Source organism: Delphinapterus leucas, chromosome 13 (assembly GCF_059928025.1).
Source record: "Delphinapterus leucas isolate spDelLeu-1000000601 "Yukka" chromosome 13, BTC_Dleu_Yukka2, whole genome shotgun sequence".
NCBI classification, from domain to species: domain Eukaryota; kingdom Metazoa; phylum Chordata; class Mammalia; order Artiodactyla; family Monodontidae; genus Delphinapterus; species Delphinapterus leucas.
The window spans coordinates 90,410,021-90,435,537 of record NC_143141.1 but is presented as its reverse complement, the minus strand read 5'-3'; positions in this window follow the sequence as shown (position 1 = coordinate 90,435,537).

The window sequence follows — 25,517 nt, the reverse complement described above, 5'->3', positions numbered from 1 at the left end:
CCATGTCTTGTCCAGCCTGAATCACTGATGCCTTAGAAATGTTCAGAATTCCTAAACCTCTCATGCTTGGAAACAAATGCACCAACCTGCCAGAATTTCACAGCATTGTCTTCCTATAATAGCAAACATCTGTTACACTAAAATTCAGTTTATCTTTTGGAAAAGATGCAGTAGGAGGCTGGATATGAGTGCATTTGCTTACCTTCTGGAATTGTCATGGAAAAGACCCAACATAAGCATTAAAATATGTAGATTACAAAACAGGAAATTAAACTGCTTTCTTGACATTGAAAATCTGGGAATGTACATTGAGATTTAGAGCTGTTGGTTACAAATGATGGTAAAAGGCTTACTCAAGATCAAATAGGTAGCTCATGCAGAGCTGGAATTATGTCACCCAACATATACTCCTTTCTCCCAACACAACTGGAATAATTATAATTGTTTTTCTAGTGAAAATGGTATTCATGGCTCTAAAGAAGCCTGGATTGACCATGACATATTTTTGCTTTTTACTTTCCTGTCTTTTAATAACTTTTTTTCTCATTATCAACCCAACTGGCCATGCACTTAAACATATGTCTTCAGTGTATGAATGTATAAAATATTTTGAAGATTTGATGTTCTTCATCTTATAAATAAACTTTTGGAGACATTTAATATGGTAAGTTTAACCCTTATTTTTATGAAATAATCTCTATTTTGAGCGAAGCTGTCATTGAATCTGCTGCAGACAGATGCTTTTGTGTTCCTGTATATTCCACAATATAGCATTGAGTACATAGCAGGAGCTCAATACTATTCTGTACTGAATAGAGATTAGTGAAATGGATAAGAGCAGAGAAGGTGTGAATGGAAGGCAAAGAGAAGAAATACTGCCAATGATTGCGTATATGAATGATGGTGGCTTTTTAAACAAAGTCCAAACTTCTGAAGGCAATACTCCTCACACAATATTTACATTGCAGCATTCTCCATTTAAATATATTTGCATGCATGCATGACTGTCAGTGGCATATTGCATGGGCTGACCGTGACAGAGGCAAGTTAAGACACAGTGTATTTTTCTCTCTGCACTCTTTGAACCCACTTTATTGGTCTTCTTTTCTCCATTCCCGAGTGGGTAGCTTTCATCCCCTTTTTTTGTCATATTCCTGCATTAGAATAAACTCATTTTCAGTCATTAAAAACTCCAAGCTGGTCTAAATCAGCCTTTGTATCTCACTTCTATATTTACATTGATCCTTATCCCAGGATTCAGGTCTGAATAAGGCTCTGCAGCCTTTAGTTCATTTAACGTGTGTCATCTGCTCTTAGTTTTCATCTCATGTTATACCTTATAGTTTCTTACCTGTGCTTCCTCTAAAGGAGGAAGCAAGGGCAAGGCCCTATGTGATTAAGGACCTCTGTGCAGATCCCAAAATGTTGATTAGTCACGTTGGGGCATATGCTGTGGGTTTAACCGAGGTACAATCGGCTCTCTGTCCTCCTCCTGTTCTCCCCTCAGATGTCAGATAATATACATTGTTTCTGGTATGGATGATGTTCCAGCTGACTTCGTGTAAGTCTTATCTTGTCAATAAGAAATACCTGGCATTCCTACTCTCCAAAATCTGGATATGTACACACCTCCCAGTGGCAATACAGCCCTCTCCCAAGGGAAATGAAGAAACTTACTAACAGAGATAGGGTTGCCTAGAATGAAAATGCAGACACTTTCCAATGTTAGTTCATCCCCCTTCAGTGGAAATGTAGACACATCCCTATAGCAATACAGACCCTCCCAACAGAAGTGGAGACATCTGCCAATGGAGTTACAATCACTTTCAAAGGTGATGCAGCATCTCCTCACCCCCACGTAAAATCCAGGCACCTCCTGAGACCTCCTCCTGTTCCCATTAGGAGAGAGAGGTGGCCCCATGAGTTTGTTCCTGACTCTGTGAGCAGCTTGGTTATTTCCAAACTGTGATGGGGAAACTTGTTAGCTTTTGGTCTTTTCTTTTGGAAGACATCCCCTGTCTTCCTATGGTCCCTCACTTGCATTGACCTGGTGGTAATCCTTGGGCGTTCTCCACCCTGCCTTCCCTTTTCTCTTTCCAGCTGTGATTCTTTTCTAGTGTCCTCTTACTTAGAGTTCAAAGAATGATGATAGATTAATTATCTTAGAACAAGTTTTGACTATTTCTTAGTAATTCCTGAAGAGGATGAGTCTAGCTACCATTTTTAGAAAGTGAGAGACTTGTCCATCTTGGTGCTCAGTTTAATGGCCTTAGCTAAGACTCCACAAATGAGAAAAAATGAACATCCAGTTACATTTATTTATATCAAATTTTGATCTGAAAAGACTCTGAGGAAGTTCTTTAGAAAAAATGTCCAATTACTAGCATGATACATAGTTGAATAATTTTTCTAGGAATTTACTCAATCCACATACTTAGTACTCTATATTATAAAATGACCCAATGCACCTTTAGTTCTAAATGACTTCTCTGGACAAAGGATGTGTAATAGTACAAAGTTCTAAAGTGTCTTTGGAAAAATGCAGCATTATCTTATCAAAGTTTATGGGAAAGCAGTGAGTCATTTTCTCAAAGGGCAGTAAAGACCTATGTGCCACAGACAGTCCAAGTAAAGTCAATGCAAATTAAAGTCCTGGGATTCACTCAACTCTCAGCACCCATGAGTAGCAACACCATTTTGATAGCTTCCATTTCCTGATCTATAAAGGAATGGGAATTAAATGTATCTCAAAATATTATTTTAGGGTTTGCATGATGTAACATAAAGTCCCCTAACTGGCACATAGGAATATTTCTTTTAATCTGTGAAAAAAAATATTTGCTAAAATCAGACTCATCTAAGTAAACACACAGTTTGAACAATGTACATCTCTCAACATGTGGCTCACAAAAAACCCAGATAAATATTATCTCCTTATATAGATAGATGGGAAAACTGAACCCAAAGGCATTTTTGCTAAATAGGTAAGGACCTTCCTTGAAAGACAAATCACAGCATCATAATTTTTATCTTATATCATGACTGGTGAGTAAAATCACGTTGCAAAGTGAAAATGTTCTGCGCTTGCTGTCTGGGTCAATTATCATCATTTGGCCAGTCCTTCTACCTCTTGCATGGAGGCCATGTCAATAAGCCAAGCCCTCCAAGGCTTCTTATGGCTGCAATTAAGTTCCACCCCTCCCCTGGGATTTTCAGAATCTGGGCATATTGTGGATAAATCCACACCATGTAAAAAGGTGGAGGGTAGAGAGAAATAAACAGGGCAGGAGATTGCCAGCATTCCACAAAACATGCTTGCTTTTCGGCAGCCTTCTTCACTTCAGTGATGACTTTTATTATGTTCTATTGATTTTCACGTTATTTCCCATTTTTGAGCAGAATGGCTTGAAGCAATAGCAGCAATAAAGCAGTGTTTCTGTCAGTCATCTCTGTCTTTCTCACCCACACACATGCTCTCTCCATCACGTACACACTCATACACATAATTCTTGTGAGTGTTGAGTTTCCAAATATAGGAAATAAGACAGAGATTTCTAGAACAATAATAAGACCATCCCTAGAAGCTTTTAGAATTCATAATTATTCTTAGAAGTCATCTGAAAAAGAATGTCAACACATTGAATACCAGACCCTCCGACATTGAGGGCTGACAGTATAGACACATTACCTTTGGCATTTAACCTGAATGTATTTTTTTTCAGTTTCTGCTCTGTCTTAGGCCATGTGATGGTATGCAAGAGTATCCATAGAATAATCCTGAAGATGACAACAGGGCAGGGTCAGCAGAAAGTCATGGGAATTTCTAGCCAGGGGGCCGTGGTAGACAAAATTATAAGATGCCCACCTAGAATATAACCTCATGGTATACACTCCTGGTATAATCCCTGGGACTGAATAGAATGGAAATCACTCCCACGATGAGGTTAAGTTACAAAGCACAGCTGGCTCTGAGAAAGATTGTCCTGGGGAACCACTGACCTAATCATATGAGCACTACAAGAGACAAGCCTCACCCTGAATAAAGATAAGCAAATTAAATAAATAAATAAGAACAAGTGTGAGCAGTGAGACTTTACACAAGGAAGATTCTTTATTTCTGGCTTTAAGATGGAGAGGACCACCTGTCAGGGAATGTGTGAGGCCTCTTGAAATTAGAGTGGCCCTCAGCTGACAGCAAGCAGAGCATAGGGATCTAGCCCTATTTCTTTGTAGGGAACTGAATTTTGCAAAGAATAAGTTTGAATGAGGACCCCAAGCTCAGAAGAGAGCACAGCCACCAAAACCTTGATTTGTGTCTCGTGACACCCTAGCAGAGAACACAGATATGTCAGGTCTGGACTTACAGAGTGATGGGCTAAAAACTGGGTGTTTTTATACCAACTTTATTGAGATATAAATTATATACCACAAAATTCATTCAAAATGTCTCCTTTTCTTAAATGATGATCACAGAGCTGTCCACTGTCTAATTTCAGAACATCTTTATCACCCCCCAGAGAAATCCCATGCCCATCAATAGTTGCTTTCCATTCCTGCCTCACAATCCCCTGGAAGCCACAATATGGTTTCTGTTTTTATGTATTTGGCTATTCTTGACATTTTGTGTAAGCTGAATTATATACCATGTGACCGTTTGTATCTGATTCCTTTCACCGAGCATAATATTTTTGAGATTCACCTGTAGCATGTATAAATACTTCATTCCTTTGCATAGCTGAATAGATTTCCATTGTATGGATATACCACATTTTATTTATTCATTCATCAGTTGATGGACATTTGGGTTTGCTTCTCCTTTTTGACTGTTAGGAATGGTGTTGCTATGAATATTTGTGTATAGAATTTTGAATGAACATATATTTTCAGTTCTCATGAGCGTACACCTAGGAGTGAAACATTGAGTAGTATGGTAACTCTATGTTTACCATTTTGAGAATCTGCCAACTTCTTTTACAAAATGATCATATCATTTTGCTTCCCACTAGCAATGTATAAGAGTTCCAGTCTCTCCACAACCTTGTCAACGTTTGTTATTGTCTATCTTGTCATGGAATTATTGGGCATTTTTATGTCTTCTTTAGAAACATGTCTATTCAAATCCTTCTCCCATTTAAAAAAAATTGGATTGTCTTTTTATTGTTGAGTTGTAAGTATATTTTATATATTCCAGATATGTCTCATATCACATAAGAGATTTGAAAATATTTCCTCCCATTCTATGGATAGTCTTTTCACTTTTTGATGGTGTAGTTTGAAGCACAAATATTTTTAAATTTTGATAAAGTCAAATTTATTTATATATTATTTTGTCACTTGAGTTTTTGGTGTCATAGTTAAGAGACCATAACCTAAACAAAGACCACAAGGTTTCACTTTTACATTTATATAAAATATGAAGTGTTATAATTTTAGCTCTTGTGGTTAAATATATAATAAATGTTGAGTTAATTTTTTTATATGATGTGAAATAGGGGTCCACCATCATCGTTTGCCTGTGAGTATTCAGTTTTCCAGCATCAGCATCATTGGTTGAAAAGACTATTCTTTCCCCCATTGAGTTTTTCTGACACCTCGTCAAATGCAAGGGTTTACTTCTGGATTGACCATAAATGCAAGTGCTTACTTCTGGATTCTCATCTTCTTCTATTGATCTCTAGATCTATCCTTATGCCAATGCCACATTGTCTTAAGCTTTTGGGAAGTGTGAGTCTTTCAACTTTGTTCTTCTTTTTAAAGGTTACTTGGCTATTCTGGCTATACAGCATCTCCCTATGAATCTTAGGGTTGGTTTGCATTTGTTTTTCTTAAGATTAGTTTTTCTACATAAAGTCTTTCTGGGTACAGGTGGGATGTGAAGATCCACCACCATTTATGGAAAATCAATAAGGTGTTGATACTGGAAAGTTCAATCTTGTGTCTGATTTCTCAATCACTTTATATTTATCATCTCATTTTCTTTCTTAGGAAGGCAGTGGGCTGGTTAAAAATAACTGGAGGCACCCAAACAGTAGCTGAGAAGGAAAGAACCACCTGAAGGCTAAGGGCGTGGAAAAGATGGAAGCTACAGGCCTGAGTGAAGCCACACCTGAAAGGGTAAGTGATGGGCTCAAGGTGCCGGGCACATACCATACACTTCACAGACATTTACTGAGTTAATTAACAGATCAAGGTCAGGAATCTGAGGGATGCTGTGTGATTCATAGGGAGGCTCTCTGAGCAGTGTGGAGGGCCAGAGGTCCATTTTCATGTGGGTGTAGCTGCAGCCTGGGTCCTTGAGCAGCTGAGTCATGAAATTATACAGTCAGGATGTATCCTTCTACTCTCTTCTTATTTCCCCTTCTGTCTAAATATGATTCTCTTCAGCCTAAACATGGATTCATTGTTATGGCATTTGATTACTGGATATTCAACCAAAAGGTAAAATAAACTGTTTTCATCTGCTGTATGCTTAGTGCCCATCAGATGCTGGTCAACCCAAGTGGTATCTCAGTGGAAAAGCATAGCTGGAGAGATTGGCTTAGGTCTGTATGCTGGTGTCTTTGTTCCAGATGCCTAAGAAAATTCCACAGACTGGGTGGATTATAAACAACAGAAATTGATTTCTCACAGTTGTGGTGGCATGAAGTCTAAGATCAAGGTACCTGCATGGTATCCTTCTGGTGAGGGTCGTCTTCTTGGTTCACAGTTCACACCTTCTTTCTGTGTCCTCACATGGAGGAAGGGCTGAGGGAGCTCTGTGTATCCCTCAGATACACAGGGGTGCTAATTTATAGGGGTGCTAATCCCATTCTTGAGGGCTCCACCCTCATGACCTAATCACCTCTCAAAGGCCCCACTTTCTAAATACCATCACATTGGGACTTAAGGCTTCAATACATGAATTTAGGGAGAACACAAACATTCAGTTCAGAGCACACATCAAATGACATAACCTTTATATAGCTCAACCTCTTTGTCATTAAAAAATGTGAATAATCATCATACTTACCTCACAGTTTTGTTTTGAAGATTAAATGAGTTCATATATGGAGAACACTTAGAATAACATCTGGCATAGATACTTAAATAGTATTAATATAAATAAATATGAATATATTTCATTATTCTGAGGAGTATATTAAAAATTATACTTCTCACTTCTTTAAGGTTTTAAAAAATACTTAGGTAGATATAATGCAGACTTGAAATAACCAGAACGTAATTAAGTGATAAATATTGTTTAATTGCCTGTTCCTGCAATGGGCATTCCAAGATGGGAAAGAGAATCTGGAGCTGATACAACCAGAGAAGTTTCCTAAAGAGGAGCAGAATGAGCCCTCCCCAAAACACTAGGTGCCAGTGACAGCTCGGGGCTCTTAGGTCTTTTTCTTGTGGTAGCACCAGCTGACAAAATAAAATTCAAACTCCAGTACGACACACACACTCATGTTAATGCCAGTAAGCCACACCCCTTGGTCCAGAATGGGGTACTGGTCCCAAAATATCTGAGAGGTGCTACAGTGTCAGTTGTTGGTGGAGTCAGTGCACACTGGCAGAGGAAAGCAGCTGGAGTGGGCAGAGAAGCTGGGCTCTGCTCTTCTGTTGGGAAGGGGGGAGGGCTTTTGGTGAAGTGTCCCAGCTGGTTTAGCAGTGACAGTCTGTTTGGAGTCTGTGTCCCTAACGCATGGCGCTGGCCCAAAGAGGCCTCGTGTGTTGCAAGAGCTTTTCCCTTTTCTCCCTATCTCCACTCTTACCACCATACAGCACCTTTATTTAATTGAAGCCTAAATTATTACTTATAAACATGAATCAAATATCATGTCTACCTTGTGCAAAACCCTCATTATATTCCCATTACACTTGGTATAGATAAGTGAGACTTCTCACCTCTCCAGGGCCATCCCCTCCACTCCTACCTGGGCCAGGCTGCCTTCTGGCCTTGACTTTTATCCTTCTTCCTCGTCCTGATGGTGTTAGATCCACAACAAACTGAGTTTGCTGTTGTTTCTTGGGCACCTTAAGATACCTTTGCTCTTACTGTTTCCATATATCTCTTAGCCCTTCATTTGGGGTCCATTCGCATACCGTCTCTTTGACGATTGGTCTAATCTCGCTACTCTTGTCACTCTTCCGCCCTTATTGCTGCTTCATTTTTCATCCCAGGATGTATTGCTTCCTGCTGTTGGGCAAAGGGGTCTGTTTATGTTGTGGACCACATCAACTCCATTGAAGATAAAAGTGTCGGGTATATTTTAGGACCTCAAAAACATTTCTTGGATGAATCAATGCATGTATGAATGAGTAAATGGAAAGTTAGAATCTGACATGAGTCAATGGGGAGCCGTTATCAGGGCAGTGACTCCATGGACCTGGTGTTTTGGGGCATAAAATTAGATGGTGCTGTGCATTATGCTTGGTAAGAAGTTGAGGTCAGGGAGAGTCACCTGTGAGAATAGTGCACTCATTAGCTGGAGTTTGGAGAAATGGAAGTCTGAACCCTGTTAAGTATACTGGGCATATAAATAAAGGGTCAAAAGAAGAAACGGCAACACTTGCTGGCATTCTGGATAAGGGGAACAAGGGCAGACATTGCTCGAAGTGGACCCCAAGTCCCCTCGTGACAGACTGTCGAACTTCAAGGGAGTTGGGGCATCTGGAAGGAGAACTCAGGGAAATGACATGGCCAAATCTGGACACGCTGAGTTTGAACTGTCAACGGAGTGTCCAGCCAACAAGGGCTATTTGCCAGTTGACCTTTGGGCACAAGAATTCCAATCATCAGACAGGAAGGAGGTAGGTGGGTATCATAGGTATGACTCTCCCAGAAGCACACCCTGGAAGAAGGATTAGATGAAAGTGATTTAGTAAGGAAGTATATATATATAATACATATATACACATTAGAGTATAGTATGTAAATACGAGAATCTTAGCTCCAGCAGTTTACTGAGCCTCTTCTAACAAATGTTAGTAAAATACCTTCGTTGTTTATATTAGAATTTTAACTTTGCTACCCCTCCTAATTATTATGATGTATTTCTATCTCCTCACTTCCAAGTCCCCCAGATGAAGTATCTACATCTCCTTACAATCATCCATTGTTTTTAACTTAATCACTCAGACCTGGACCTCAGTGTTTAGAAGGTACCAGGATTGCTTGCTACAAGTTCACAGACACCTCCCTATTGACCTGGTCAAGAGTTTCTTTACTGAGCTACATAAGTGATGAGCTTTACTGAATCCAACATTATCAGTTCTCTTCAGCAGTTGATGTTTCTGACCTCTTGGTTTCCAGGTCATCCACATTTCCAGGTCCCTATTTAGGTCTCCTTCTCCCAAAACTTTCCTAATGGTGGGTTTGAGCCAGGGCCCTTGATCTTCTGTTTCACGTTTGCTGCGCTTTTTCTCCTCACATTCAATCCTTTTGTCAAGAGCAGCTATTGCTTTAACTTTAACTACCCCCCAATTATGCAAAGCATCACCATTTTTACATCTTCATCGTGATCATTTGTGCAGTTATATGAGGAATGGAATGTGTATTCCAGAAGTGGTCCTATCGTATATATTACTCAGCATCAAAATAGCATTTCTGAGTAGGTTTTAGTTTCTTTGGTTAATCTTCTTCTCCTTTTAAAATAATCTTTTAAAATAATCTATTAGGGACATTTAGGGCTTAGCAGAGCCTAAGCTCTACCTCCCTATTCTGGAAACCCGAATTCCTCTCTGTGACCACTACTGTACATTGTTCACTGTCCTCAGAATGGCAAGTGCCAAACACTGTCAGGAAGCTTCACTCCAGCCTGTGCTGTGGGTGGTGCCCTTCTGGACCTCATCAGGATCTTCATCGGTTTGGTGTGTCTCATTCCCTGCTGGTCCTGCTTCCAGGAGCTTCCAGGACCTACCAATTTTTCTGGAGAGGACCTCTGACTTAGGATGGTACAAACTTATTTTTTTTTGACCTTGTGATGTTGCAAAAGCAATATACATTTAGTAGAAAATGTACATCAAGTTTGAATTTTGATCTTTTCCCAAGCTAATGCTATGCTGTAAGATACTCTCTTCTGATGCTGGGCAGTGGCAGTCACAGCCCCCCATCAGCCAGGTGATCAATCACAAGGGTAAAACACCTAGACACTTACAACTATTCTGTACCCAGACAACCATTCTGTTTCACAGTTTCAGTTCCATATTCAATCAATTACATGAGAGAGCCAACACTTTATTATAAAATAGGCTTTGTGTTAGATGATTTTACCCAACTGTGAGCTAATTTAAGTGTTCTGAGCGTGTTTGAGACAGGCTAGGTTAAGCTATGATGTTAACTGCCAGTTCCCAAATCTACCTGAAACCCATTGAAGTCACCCCAGGATGTCCCAGGGGAGTCCTGTAAACACTGGGATAAGTGGGAAGGGTTGATTCCATTGACCTTGGTTCTTGGAGTTTGTTAATCATGATATGACCTGATACAGACATCTTTGCTCATTGTTCTTTCCAGCAAACTACCTACAAAGATATCCACCTGACTGTTATACTCCACATCTGAGTCTTAGCCATTAGACAAGAACCAAAGCAAACCAGGATGTATGCAACCTGTTATAGATTGAATTGATCTATGTTCCCCCAGAAAGATTTGTGAAAGTCCCAACTCCCAGTATCTCTGAATGCAACTTATTTGAAAAGAGGGTCATTACAGATGTAATTAGTTAAGATGAGGTCATGATGGAGTACAGTGGGCCCTTAATCCAATATGACTGTGGTCCTTATAAAAAGAGGAGAAAGACACAAAGAGGAGAACCCTATGTGAAGACAGACACATGGAAAGAATATGGGCATGCAAACCAAGGGAGGCCAAGGATTGGTGCAAATACTAGAGCTGAAAGAGGCAAAGAAGGACTCTCCCTACAGGTTTCAGAGGGAGGATGGTCCTGCTGACACCATGATTTTAGAATTCTCCTCTCCAAAACTGTAAAACAATACATGTCTGTTGTTTGAAGTCTCCCAGTCTGTGGTGTTTTGTTACTACAGCCAAGCCCACCACCAGCAGCCAGTAGAAACCTTTGGGTTACACTGACCCTAGATTTGCTTAAGGCACCATCTTATGCTAAGCATGTGTTTGACATGAGGTTGGAAAATGGCAGTGCTTCACCTTAGGCATCAAATGCAAACAAAGAAGAATATTTTTCGGTACTCTAGATAATGTGTCCTATGTGAAAATGCCTATTTCTAGTATTAGTTTAAGAGCTCAGATTAGCTAACTGCCTTTTCCTGCTAAAACGAAGACCTATGGCATGATTTAATTAGTCGATCTCTTGTAAATGGATGGTTTAGAAGAGAATGACTTTAGGCAAGATATCCCTGTAGCATTTTTATCTCTCATTGATTCTGCTCTGGTAAGCACATGCAATTCAACATCAAGAAGAAGAAGAATATGCGGAAGGCACATCGTTTTATAGTGCTGGAAAGCAGATGTATAGAGATTCTTGTAGACTTTGAATGCCAACCCAATTTTTTAAAGTGCTAACATTCTTCCAAGTTATTTGTTATTCTAGGGAACTTGGTCCATACAACAGTGAATACTTTATCATGTAAGTTAATATGATGTTAGAAAAATGAAATGTATTGATTTATCCTCTGATCAAATACTGCATCTTATAGCAGTAGAAATCTTTATTCAGACATTCCAGCTTGACTGGATGGGTTATTAGGCAAGGAATAAACGGGCTGACCCCATGAAAGCATTTATAGTGAGGGCAGTGCAGTTATAAAATAAAGGGTGCCATAAATTTTGTGCCCGGTAGCTCTTCAAACAGGCACTCACGTTCTACACAGATGGCAGTGTATTTCAATTTCATAAGCAGCCCCTTATCACCATCTCTTTCTTTTGTGTACATTACCGTGGCAAGCAAAGCCCAAGGCTATTGGCAGAGCTGATAATTTTTTTTTTAACCTGATTGCCACTGCTTTGGGATTAGGTAAACGGCGAGGAACCAGAAGCAGGACTTTCCAGCTTGAGAGCTTGTGCATTTGCCAAATGAGTGGTTTTGAAAATTGGCCTTCCTTTGCTGAAACATGTTTTTCTACACCCTAAGAAACTTCCGGCATGAAAGAGAAATGTTGTGTCAGGACACAGGAGGCAAATTGAACATTGTGCCTCCTATTTTTTCTTTATTTTTATTTTCTTTTGTGGAATGAAGACTGGCCAAATACTAACTACATTTATATTTCACCACTCTTTTCGGTGGCTCCACGATAGGAGTCCCAGGAGACAATCTGGAGATGGTTGACTGAGTGAACCAGAGCTGTGGACCCTTTTTGCAGGAGTATCAACTCAGCCTAAGAGAAGGGTAGGAATAACAGGTTGACCAGAAGTCCAGGTGAGTAGGGGAGCCTTCTGGAGGTATTTGAGACAGAGGTGTCCAGTGAACTCAAGGCAGAACAGACTTTAACAAAGGCACAGGGGATTGTTGCTCAAATGCCTTCCTTATAATCTCGGGTTTCTTGGCAGAACATACTGTCAACTAAGAGTCAGGTTGATATGTGGGAGCCAGAAAATAATAATCACAAAACCCTGGAGGTTTAAGTGGGGAGACAGTCCTCCCCACCTTGCTGCCAGAGGCAAAAACTGATTGGAGTTGCAAGACTGGATGCAGAGAGAGGGCCGGTATGAGGGAGGTTGCTACAGAACGGGCATCCAGAGCCCACAAGTGGTAAAGGAGAGGGGGGCACACACTTCACCATCCTAAGGGTCTATGAAGTGGCCACAGAGCCCGTCCTCAGGCCAGGATGCTTTGGACTAAAGTCTAGAGCTTCCTCCACGACACCAACTTGTCTTCTCTTTTGTTTTCATCCATGATAATAGAGACCAGAGATCTGAAATGTTTCATCTCTAAAGGCTCTGAAATCGTTATCAACTTGTGTGTAGCCTGAGGGCTGGGGGTGTTAGGGGACGATAAGATCATGCTGTCTTGGCTCAGCGTCCAGATCCCAGAAGTTTGAATGAGTTATGGGATTTTATTTGGGAGCCAGGAGATTGCATATGGTTATTTATGAGTCATCCTACCGTGTATGTTGCATGTCCATCAGCTGTTCTTGGCCCAGAGGAGCAGAATCAATATGTCACTGTAGATGCAGATGGGGCCGTCCCTGGAAGGGGTGAGTCTGGCATGGGAGCAACATGAGGATGAACACAGTACAGCTAGGTATGGCCGCCCTGGGGAAGGTCCACCTGGTTGCCTTGTCTGTGTTGGCACCTGCTATTTAACGAGATTTGAGAAGGGAAAACCTGGATTATTTTCTTACTATCTGATCATGGAGTCGGGTATGGAGACAATTTAGAGGGGAAAAAGTGAAAATTCAGTAACTGAAATATCACCTAGTCTTAAAGGCAGAAGAGCACTGAGCTATTGGCTCACATGCCTGGGAAGGCCTATCAGCCTGGAGCTGCCCTCTCCTGCCTGTGGCCATGAGTCCAAGATGGCATCGCACTACGTGTACATGGACTTTTACACCTGCCCTGGTCCAGGTGCCCCATGGGGTCCATGACTCCAATATCCCCCATCTTCCCTTCAAGAGGTGGAGCTTAATACCCTTCCCCTTGAGTGTGGGCTAGACTGGTTTCTAACACGTAGGATAAGGAGGAAGTGATGGTGTCTGACTTTGAGACTAGGTCATACAAGCCACAGCAACTTCTTGAGTACCCTTCTCTCCTCTCTGTCTCTCTCTGTCTCTGTCTCTGCCTCATCACTTGATTTGAGGGAATCTAGTTGCTTTGTGGAGAGGCTCACATGCCCAGGAACTGATGTCTCCAGACTCCAGACATGTGAGGAAGCATCTTAGAAGCTCACAGTCAAGCCTTCAGAGGGTAGTTCATCCAAGCTGATGGCTGGACTACAACCTTGTGGGATACCATGAGCCAGAAGCACCCTGCTAAGCTGAACCCTCATTCCTGACCCTCGCACACGGGGCGTTGTGCTAAGCTGCCGGATATTAGGGTTATTTGTCACGAGGCCACACATAACCGATTAAGCTTGGACCCATCCTTTCACATCACTTCTCTAGCCCTCTGGCAGGACTGCTTTTGCCTGGGTCCTTAATGGGCCCAACCTGGCCCATGAATCCCTAAACCAGTATACAGGCCCCTGAACCAGAACCCAGTGTCCTCATTGGCATCTAAGGGGTCACCTCAGAAAACCTGACTGGACCTTGTTTATTTGTTGAACTTCCTGGAAAGAGCTTCATCCAGGAAGAGTTTTTGTTTAGGGGAAGTACAGGTACTGCATGGGGTTTTGTGAGAAGGTGAATGGCACTGAAGCTGAGTGCTGAGTTGCTGTTTCATTTGATGGCTGCGCAACCTACAGCCCGTTTGATCTTCCCATCTTCCGGCCATGCTTACTGTCAGTCCCACAGCAAACCAAGTCTAGTCAATTCTGCCTTCATTTTGTTTCCCACACTTTTCTCTCCATTTTAGCATTGGGACATCTTTAGTTTGTCTCAAGTCTCCCGACCAAGAAAGTTTTCATAGCATTTACCCACCATGTCTCTTCCCTTCCGTTCCTCATGTACAGAGCTGATACTCACCTCCTGAAAATAATACCGCCGATCATGTCACTTTCATGTACAAATATCTTAAATTTATCCCAAATTGCCTACAGATAAGGTCTAATATTTTATTTGAACTGGAGATTTGCTCTCCACATACACTCCAAGCTTCTCCATCTGTCTTGCCCTTCCACATGAAATTCCTCATTTCTCCCATCTTGTCATGTCCGAATCTCCTCTTCAGGCCAAATATACCTTGTTTTAAGATGCTAAATTTTGTGATAACTTCTTACATGGCTAGTAAGATAAATAAGACATGTGTACTTGTCTTTTGACACAGTTTCACTGTCCCTCTTTAAGTTTATATTAATGCAATTTCTGCATTATATATCACATATAATTTTATATATATATATATATATATATTACACCCAATTGTTCTTGAGAAGTAATGAGCAACATAACTCTTTGTCATCATGACCGTACAAATTTATTAAATCTCAGTTTTCCCATTTGCAAAATCATGTTTTTGGATTGCGATTACTGATATCCTTGGTCCTTTCTAATTCTCACATATCTTAATTCTTTGTGCTTCTATTAGTAACAAGTGCAAAGAAAACCAATAAAATATGTCAAGTTTTTGAAATCTAATGAGTCAATTAGTGAGTGTTTATTGAGTGACTACTATGCACTCAGAATTTCACCAGGAGCAATGAATTTCAAAACTCCCTCATGTGTCATAGATCATTTTGTTAAAACTACTGATTTTTTAAATTTCCCCATATGTCTTCCATTTCTATAGCTATTTTCATACTGATAATACTTTAAATAAAGGATTTATGGAAAAAAGAAAGCATTCATCCAAACCCAGCACATCTGTGTTACTTGTTAGTTGTTAGTGGCCATTAAAGGATGGCTGGATATGGGAAATTTGAATAAGGTTATTAGGCAGAGCTGACTTAAGAGCATGGGGCCCGTGAGTCTTCAGTTTAATGATCTGCTCTTGCTGATCTTGAAACTGTTAGTACTTTTTGAAGAAGAGACGCTACATAATGTGGGCTCCACATACCATACAGCCCCTCCTGCCCTCGAGGTATTCTGATATGCTCCTCTGTCACTTTCCTGTTGACAGACAATTAGTGCAGAGGTGGTTCTAAGTTGACTTCCCAGAAGCAGACCCTAAGGTAAGGGCTGGTGTGCAAGTGATTTATTAAGGAAGGCTTCCAAGGAGGAACAGGTAAAGGATTTGGGGAACCAGCACAGGAAAGGGGAAGAAGCCAAGCCAGAGTGTGATTTCAGGGAAGCCCCCAAGGGTGGCTGCAGGTTGGGAGGTGTGGGAGATAAGCTGTGCTCACAGTCTCTGGACCTGAGTGAGGCTGTTGAGCTTCCAGCTTTCAACCCCACACTCTTTGGGGCAAGAGTTGGCAGTGGGGAGGACCTCCCAAGAATTTCCAGCTCTCTGCATACAAAATCAAGGAGACTCCAGTGGCTGAGGGCTGTCCTCAATGAACAGCCACAGGTGCAGACCTTTGGAGACAGAAGCACCTTGAAGCTGGGAAAGGCAAATTGAAACAGTAGAAGGAGCCCCAGGGGATCTGAGTGGAACACTGACAGCATTCACTATAATGAATGCTCCGAAACCAATAAGCTATCCTTGCTACTCCTGAGAACACTTAACTAAGATCTCAAGTGTAACATTCCGCCAAAGCTTCAAAAGTGAGCAAACATCCTGTGTTCATTAACTTTATACTATTTGCCAGTCGCTATGCTTTACACCATGAAAAATACATGGAAAGACAAGGCATGGATCAAGTTGTATTCAAAGGTGAAAAGTTAAAATTGTGGTAGAGACATTCTTTTTTTTTTTTTTTTTTATGAGACATTTACTGTGAACCACACACCAGCTCTAAGCATTGAGATTACCAGGGTGGTGCCATTTGGTCCTTGCTCTCAGAAATTGATAGTGTTGGATGAGGGCATCTGATTGACATGTGAACAAGTCAGCATGATAAGATCTTTCTGAGGCACACACGGGGCCCATTCTAATCAAAGAAGAGGATCCAAGTCTTCAGATGCATTTTGGTGTCAGACTAAATTTCTAAGAATAAATACAATGAAGAGGAGAAGGGAATTCCAGCCTAGGCAATGTATCAGCCAAAATATAAAGACTTCTGTTCATTCTTCCACAAACCTTATTGAGTAAGATTCTGGGGAAAAAATGGTGAATAAAGGAGAAAAAATATTTACCCTCATGGAAGTTACATTCTAGTGATGGGAAGCAGACATGCGTGCAAAGAAACTTCAAAATATGATATTCAGAAACAGAAATGTTTGCAAGGAGGGAGGCATGAAATAACATCATACATTCACATATTTGCAAGTAGCTTAATGTGGCTATGAAGCTGGAGAGATAGGATTGTGAGAGAGTACATTATGAATCATGGCAAGGAGGTTTATGAAGTTCTCCTGTGAGTGATGTGGAACTGACAGAGAGTTTTAAATACAAGAGTGAGGTGGCCATGTTTATATTTTAGAAACATTATTCTTGACCTTAATTGCTATGGGCTTATTTTAATATGTGGTTGCCCAGTTAGTCTCACTGGCTTCTTGCATCTCTGTTATTTTAAGAGTCTCAGTCATCTAATTCAAGGGAGCTTAGCCAGAAGAGTCTCTCTGTTAGTCATCTGAAACCAGGGAGATTGCTCCTCTCCCAGTGGAGATTTGGTGAAGTCTGAAGACAGTTTTGATTGTCAGGGTCTGGAGATTGTTACTGGTACCTAGTGGGTGGAGGCCAGGTATGCTGTTACACACATTCCACAGTGCCCAGGACAGCCCAGACAACCAAGAATTACCTGATCCAAAATATCAGTAGTGCCCAAGTTGAGAACACCTGTTATAGATTGATTAAAGAGGAATTAAAATAATTTTATCAAGACAAGATAGTGTCTGGTGCCTGGAAAGGAGTCGAGGAGCTTCGGGGCAATCTCTGAGGAAAATTCATGAGCATTGTTGGATGGCAACAGTTGTCAGTTACAGAATTGCTAAACCAAGGGTGCCAAATTTTGAGGTGTGTTTAAGCACTTTATTACTAAAAACAAAATACTAGGTTTGCAGATTAAATACTCTCTTTTATAATATTCTTATTGATTTGGATTCAGCTATGTTGTTCTTTAGTGGGAAGGAAGGAGTGGAGTTAACTTTAATGGGACAGTCATTGGGCGTCAGAGTGTAGCAACCGTGTGGTATCATTTATTCTGTGACAACCATTGTTTTATGACATTAAATCACAGTCTCATTTCCCATCCCAATTAGAAAGGTGTTTCTTCTCTATTACTCAAAATCAAATTTAACCAACAAATATTGAGTAATTACATGCACGAACTCTGGGATTATAAGTATGAATAAAACATTGAAATTCGAATCTATAAGGGAGACAGACATCTCTAAATCCCTGAGTAACTGAGATAAGAGCTATTATGGATGTATGAAGGATATGTTAATTGGAGTGCTTTATGGGAGAGAGATTGCATGGAGATGAGAAGGTTTTATGGAAGAAGGGGGAACAGAGTTGAAATATGAAACATATTTAGACTTCAAACAGGGTAGAAGCGGGGAAGAAAATATTCTAGGTGAAGGAAACACCCTAATCAGAGGCTTGAGGATGAAGGAATATAATCTTAATGCAGACTGAATTATCTGAGTTATCTAGGAGATAAACCTGGAAGAGTCCATACGTGTTGGAATATGCATAGGCGTCCGACTCTTTCTTTAGTTTTAAAATTTATTCCTGTTAAATATCACAACTTTGTTAATGCTGTCATCATGGTATTCTATAGCTTTCCATGTTCTTTGTAACTTGCAAAACATTTGAGTTTCATTAGCTCATTGAACTTTACCACAAATGAATCAAATTTAGTGAAAGGTTACCATTTCTTCCAGTGGCAGCAAGAGTGGAGTACAAACTCAGAAACACAGAAGGGACTCACAAGACATTAATCATCATGTTTCTTGGCACTAGTGCTTATCACACCAAGAAGTATTGGCAAAAGCCCAGGAGACAATGAATATGCAACATTTAACTTCTTTCGTTCAAATTACATGTAATCCTTTAGATGTGTCATCTGACACTCAGTATAACAGACATCCCAGAAATCATGACTCTCTCTCTCTCTCTCTCTCTCTCTCTCTCTCTCTGCAGTCCCCAAATTTGAAGTCAAGTGGATCTGTTTACAGTTCTGTAAAAGTGTTCATATCTGATATCCTGGATATAGTCAAAAATTTCAAAATAGTTTTTTATTTAAACAGTGCAGCTCTTTTCCTGTCCTGGATAATTTTCTTGCTGTTTTATGACTTTGGCTTTCTTATTTGTGTTTTCTGGATTTGGTTGAAATTTGATGTTAATTGTTTTAAATGAATAATCTTAATGGGATATAGAATTTCTCTTCATTAATTACTAAACTACTAACTTTGTATTTGGATAATCATTGATACTAACAGCAATTAGAAGTTGAAAAGGCTAAATAAATCCTTTGAGAAGTCCACACCTGAGCCAAAGTAATTCAAATTCAGGGGATCTCCATGATTATATTTTGAAATAAACATAGAATTTGTTACTTTTTGGTCATGACATGTCATAAACAACCAATGAGAGCATCACAGGGGGAGAAAATAACAAGAAACATTTAGTATAAAAATAGGCCAGGAGGGCAAAAGATGTTTCATATCTCAAAACTTTCTTATTAAAGGAGCTCTTGGTCTAAAAATAATATTTGTAGAGTGTTTTACAGTTTAAAAAGGACGTTCATTTCCTTTTTTCATGTGGTTCTTTCAATGTCCTCTGAGCCATCATCAGTCTTATTTTTCTGCTGGAGAAACTTGGGATCATAGAAGTTAAATAATTTATTTTGTTGAATTACATTTTTCCTTAACATCTTTGAAACATGGATTCATCTTGCAATTAATGCATTAGCAATCATTTCTTAGTGTACTGGCAGTATTTTCTTTCATATCAGTGCTACATATATCAATACATCTTATAATTAATGACATCTTCAAGTCAATAAAATATGGTGAATTCTCAAGTTCATGTGGCTTTAAAATCAACTCTGACTCCAAATTATATACTCTTTCTATGAAACGGTTATCTCACTCATGGTCATCTGTGAAAAATAAATCAACCAACAGAAAAAGGTTTGAACATTGTAGATTTTGAGCTGCAATTATAATGCCTATATTCAAAATATACAAATATTATGTGCTTCACTTGTTTTTTTAATAATAAAATATATTGATGCATTCCTATCAATTTTCTTTATCTATATATTTTTAATTCAGTTTAATTACATAAACACTTACCAAGAGTATATTTTGTGCAGAACACATTGCTCTTCATTGCAGGGTCTATGTAGCTTCTTAAAATTCAAATTATTCCCTGATAAGTCATAATTCTTCCTACTATGTATGAGATTTGTGTTCAGAACTGTTGCACACTTTACCTCATTTAATCTCCTTTTTGTAGATGAGTAGACTGAGGCTTATAAAATTATGCTTTTCCCATGATATCAGAAGTAAAAATTGTTGAACTGAATTTAAAACCAAATCGTCTAGCTCTCCAAACCTATTTTCTTCCATTATTTCATGTAAATAGGTAGCTCTTATATAAGGTATGAAAAGAGATGATACACAATTACTTTGGTGTTTTGTAAGGAGTGAGTTTTGTATTCTATTGAGAAAGCTAGTATAAATAATCTCTCCTCTAATCAAACAGGCATTCCTTTATTTTGTGAGAATGCAAGCCTCCTGCTGGGGATGTTTCTCATGAGGTCTTCTCATCTCACAAATGGAGTTTGAAATCAATAAAATGTTCAGAGTGTTGAATAAAGGCGAAGAGAGAAGATCCAGCAATTTTATTTGTTAATAATAACACTAGATAACTAGAAACTTTAAATTTGCTTGTGTGTTCTCTTCATTTCATAAAAATACTTCTATCCAAAGAGAAGGAAAAAAGAGATATTTCTTCAGCTCTAGCCTGAGCTGGGCACCATATGTTTTGCATCACCTTTAATTCCCACGACGACACTGCTAGTTATTATAACCCTTATTTTGTAAGTGTAAATATCCACAGATATGTTGCAATGTTAAATATCTTGCCCAGGGTCACATAACTGTTTCATTCCAGAACACATGACCTTTTGCCTACATCATATTGACAGGAAGGATTATTTCTGGGGTTGGGGAGCCCACTGTATACATATATTGACCAATAAATGAACCATTGGAGTCTAAAGACTGCCATCCTACTGCCTGGGTTATTGACACAGTTACACCATTGGAGCCTCTGTCTGAGTTCTGATAGAGTGGAACTAAATGGATTTATATTAATACCAATCATACATTTAATTGATCATTATTAATCTTAGAACCTGTTTACCACTCTCATTTGTCTTCATAATACTCCATTGTTAATTACCATGGTTGTTGCAATTGGTCTTACATCATAAAATACTGTTTTTCAGATGAGAGAGAGGAAACATGCAGAATCGACATGAACTATTCAAGGTTACACGGATATTAAGGGATACATTGCACATGTTTAGATCCCAAATTTTGAGCTCTTTCTCAACATCACTTTGAATGTCAAAATTTGAAATGTATTTTTGGGGGGCCCAGGCACGGACAGGTGATGGACTTACTTCCTTGGTATATGTAAAATGTTGAAGATAATTCAGTCAGAGATGTTGGCATTTTGAAAGCAAAAGAGTGATGGCTACATCTATGTTTCCTATACAGAGTGTACAGGCCAAGCCCTGGGGGGTGATGTTGGAGAAAGAGTTAGTGTAAGTGAAACGGATGTTGGTAAAATTCTCAAAGATGGAGATGCTGTGGTCGGAGAGAAGGAGACGGTCTTGACATCACAAAGCTAGTCCTTCACAGAAGGAGTGAGGTGCAGTGGTTGGCCATCTCTGGCCCTTGGCCTCCCTGTAAACAAAGGAGGGACAGTGGGTCGTTAAGAACTTAAGCAATAACCATTCTTGAGTTGCGGCACCCCCATTTAATAGCTCTGTGACCTCAGATAGTTAACCTCTCTTCTCTGTGCTTCAGTTTCCTCTCTCAGTAAGTCATGGAGATCATACTTTCACCTGTCTCAGATTTGTCATGAGAATGTATAAAGTACTTGGAACCGTCCCAGACACAGACTCAAGCAGGAAGTGTTATGGACTATTATTCCACCTGCCATAGCCTCGAAGTTCCTACCTGTAGAATGGGAATTGATGTGACATTTTGACAAGGCCTTAGTAAGAATCACCTGAGAAATAGTGTGTAAGAGTATCACAGGCCCTTGATAACGTCTCTTGCCTGTAAGATCTCTAAAGATTTATAAAAGTGATAAAAAAGAGAAAAGAGCCAGTGGGGGAGTCCTCTCAATGAACAAGTACCAGATGCCTTTCACACATCAGGAACTGTTTTGTACAAGAGACATTAAGACAAATAAGACACGGATTGTGTTCCTCAGGGGCTTACAAGAGAGTAAGGGATGCAGACGTACAAAGAAACACTTCTCAAATGGTGGCATCATTTTTCTGGAGGCCTGAAGAGAAGAGAGGACATGTACTGGAAACCTGCAGGCTTCCATTTTCATGATGGACTCCTTTTAACACAAGGGGGGATTAGCATCCACTTACTGAGTTTCACACCAGGGTGATATGATGGAGAGGGGGCATTGCACTGGAGACAGGGTGGTCTCGCCTTACCTTTGGCTTCTGTGTAACTCGGGGATGTTGCTCATTTCTTTACATTTCAAACTACTCATCTATCTATGGCTGAGTGCTCACTGGCTGCAACCACCTCCAGCGCTGCAGGCATTCAGAAAACAGAGGGAGGGCTTTGAGGAGTTGGCTATTTTGCTGGCGAGAACAGACTTACACACGAGAACCCATTCATGGACAGGATCAAGCAACGCATCATCTGCTATTGGACAGCACGGGTCAGCGTCACTTTCCGGAGGAGGATAGAGTCAAGAGTCCACGTCTGCAACAGAATTGTTCCAGGTTTCCAGGAAGGTGGTTCTAAGGAATTCTGCACTAGGGACTAACCTGAACCTTGAGCTTCTGATTCAAAGATTAAAAATAATCTCCCCTCCTCTCAACAATTAATAGATTTGATCTATCCCACCAGCCAGGGTTTTGACACTTCCTAAAGTAAATTAGAATTATAGGAGTAGGAATTTTTAAATACGAATTTTTAAATTCTCTTAGTAGCCTGAACATTCTTTAAAGACAGAGCAGGTTCTGATTATATCTGTTGCTCCAGCACATAGTAAGTTAATGCAAACTCATGGCATGTGCTTCTTAATGGTTGTAACAAATGTATGAAATACAGCAGAAATGGAGTGATCCGTGAGGGCGGGGCAAGCTCCGGAATGTCCCTCAGCAGGAGTTCTAATTGACAGGTATAAAATCTGATGGCCAAAAGCCATGAATAAATGGCTCTGGATTTCAGCCAAGTGACCCATACCCAAATAGGTGAACAGGGTGATGCCCATGCCAGGGACCCCAGGAGGGAGGTGAGCTCCCAGCCTAGCCTTCCTCCACCTGCCCTGTTTACAGGCTTTCCTCTGGATTTAGCTCCACTCTGCTTGACCCTGGAAATGAAGATGCCTTCTTTGTCATCATTGTGGGTCATCTGTATCCCTCTAAGTGAATCCGAGAGGGGGAAGTAGACACTAGCAGGAGGCAGGTGGCAGAAGGGAGAAGCAGGGCTACGGGCGGGAAGTGAGAATGGATCCTACGCCCTGGATTCCTCCCCATCCCTCCAGGACCACTCCTTCTCCACTTCTCCTCCTCTGCCGGCAGGACTCCTGTACCCTCTGGGCTCCAGGAGGGCTTCCCTCGCTGGAGCGTGAAGGAAGAGAAGGGGGTCTTGGCTCTATCCTTGCAGGGTCGCCGTTCCCAAGTGAAGGTAACCATAGATGCTTTCTTTTCTCCTTGCTGCATGTAACCCCATCATCTTTGTCTCCTGGCAGCTCTGGTACCTCTTCCTTTCCCTCACCCTGGTCCTTAGAGGAGGGGCTGAGTAATAGCTCAGCTGATAGCAGCCTCCAAAGTCCTATACCCCACCCAAAGACCTGTCATCGGTGCTTTTGTTAATAAAACTTTCTAAATTCTCCTATTTGGGGTATGTTTCCCTTTGGACCCCTAACTGATATGGATCCATAGATCAGAACTTAATTTCCCAGCACCACTTCCTCCTCCCCTTCTTCTCTATAAGCTCCTAAGTATTTTCTTTACTCTGTGACCTTAACAAGATATTTAGTCTGCATAAAGCTTCAATTTCCTCTTCTCCAAAGTTCAATTAATAACTTAGTTTGTTCTAGGCATCAGACGAGATAATGCATGGAAGATGCAGTTATGGGGTCTGGAAAATAGTAGATATTGTATATATTTCAGCTTGAAGAAGGTGCAATCTTAAAGCACCTCATTCTTTGCACTCTAGTAGTAAATGAAAATACCCATCCTTTTGTGCCCTGAGTGGGGTTTTGTAGCAAAACAGTAAAAGTCGAAGATCAGGGGAAGTTGGTTTTCTAAAAAAAAATTTTAAAACAAACCACTTAAGAATCACTCCATGTGAGTAATACGAGCCTCTCAAACATCACTCCCCCCTCCCCTTCTAACCCCACAGATCCTGGAAACAACAGAAGAATAGTTCTGTTTGAAGTTTCGTCTCAACTGAACCATTCAGGGAGGTTTTATGGAGATCATATAGCTGTAGAAAGAACTTGATCAAATATGACAACAGGCCCACAGATAACATCATTGTCAGTTTACTGAATTGAGTTATCTGAAAAATATGGGATTTAATTAGAATATTTTCTGTTCTCTATATAAATGTGAGTAGAGAAGGGTGCATGTGAGCCGACCCAGAACAAAGAGGCCGTGCTCTGAGCAGAGCCGCCCGCCTCTCAGCCGTCTGAAGGCCAAGTAATTAGAAATTGTTAGGACAGTCACAGCTGAGGCAGAGAAGAAAAAGGCAGGAGAGTCTCAAAAACGTGAATTATCTTCTTACCTGAAAAGAACACAAAAATCCCATCTGTGTTTCTCTGAAAGGCAGGACTGGCTGTAAGATTACCCCAAAACTATTCAGAATGAAGTGAAAGACAATTGTGGTTTTGAAAACATGAGGCCTAGTAGGCATCTGCGTGAGCAATGAAGTATAGAGGACGTTCGTTTGGAAAGAACACTATTTATAGGAAAGTCCTCTTCTCCTTTCTGCCTTCGGTCTTTGTGACTAGAGGGCAGAGGCTGGACTTGACGATGCACATTTCTAGTACTTAGCCCACAGCCCGTGATGTAGCAGGGGGCCTGTCGATTTTAACGAAAAATGAGTGAAAACTCTTCTTATTTGTTTTTTTAAATTTTTTCTGAACTAGAGTCAGAATGGTTGATTTTCTTTATTTCTCCAAAAGTTTACTGCCGGGGTTGGTCCGTGGGGTAGGACCTGAATATTTTGATGTAATACTGAAATTAGGCTCTTAGCGCCTTCAATCAATAGCTATTCCATTTTCTTTTCTGGCGGATTTAAAATCCTTGCTCTTGCTAAGGAGATAAAATAATAGTATCTGGTGGGTGGCAGCGGGGAGTGTGAGAGCATTCAAAAGCGTGACTTTTTATGTGTAACCTTCCCCAGGACCCAAAGAGGCACCATCATCTTCTCATGCTTTGTCCCTTCATCTGCTTTTCGGATCTGTCTGGGACAAACTCTTAGGACCCCAGTAGTTCTCATCCCCTTTCCATTCATAGCAGCATCTACCATGGAGGTGTGGGGTTTTCCTAGATGAGCATCTTTTTCCTAGATAAGCACACTTCGATGGCATAAACTGGCATTAGACCCGAGAAAGGCCATTCTATTCATTATTAGCAAGAGGGCCTTTGGGTTTTAATTACAGTTCTGGTTTTCTTTATATTCCACACTATTTGGTAGGT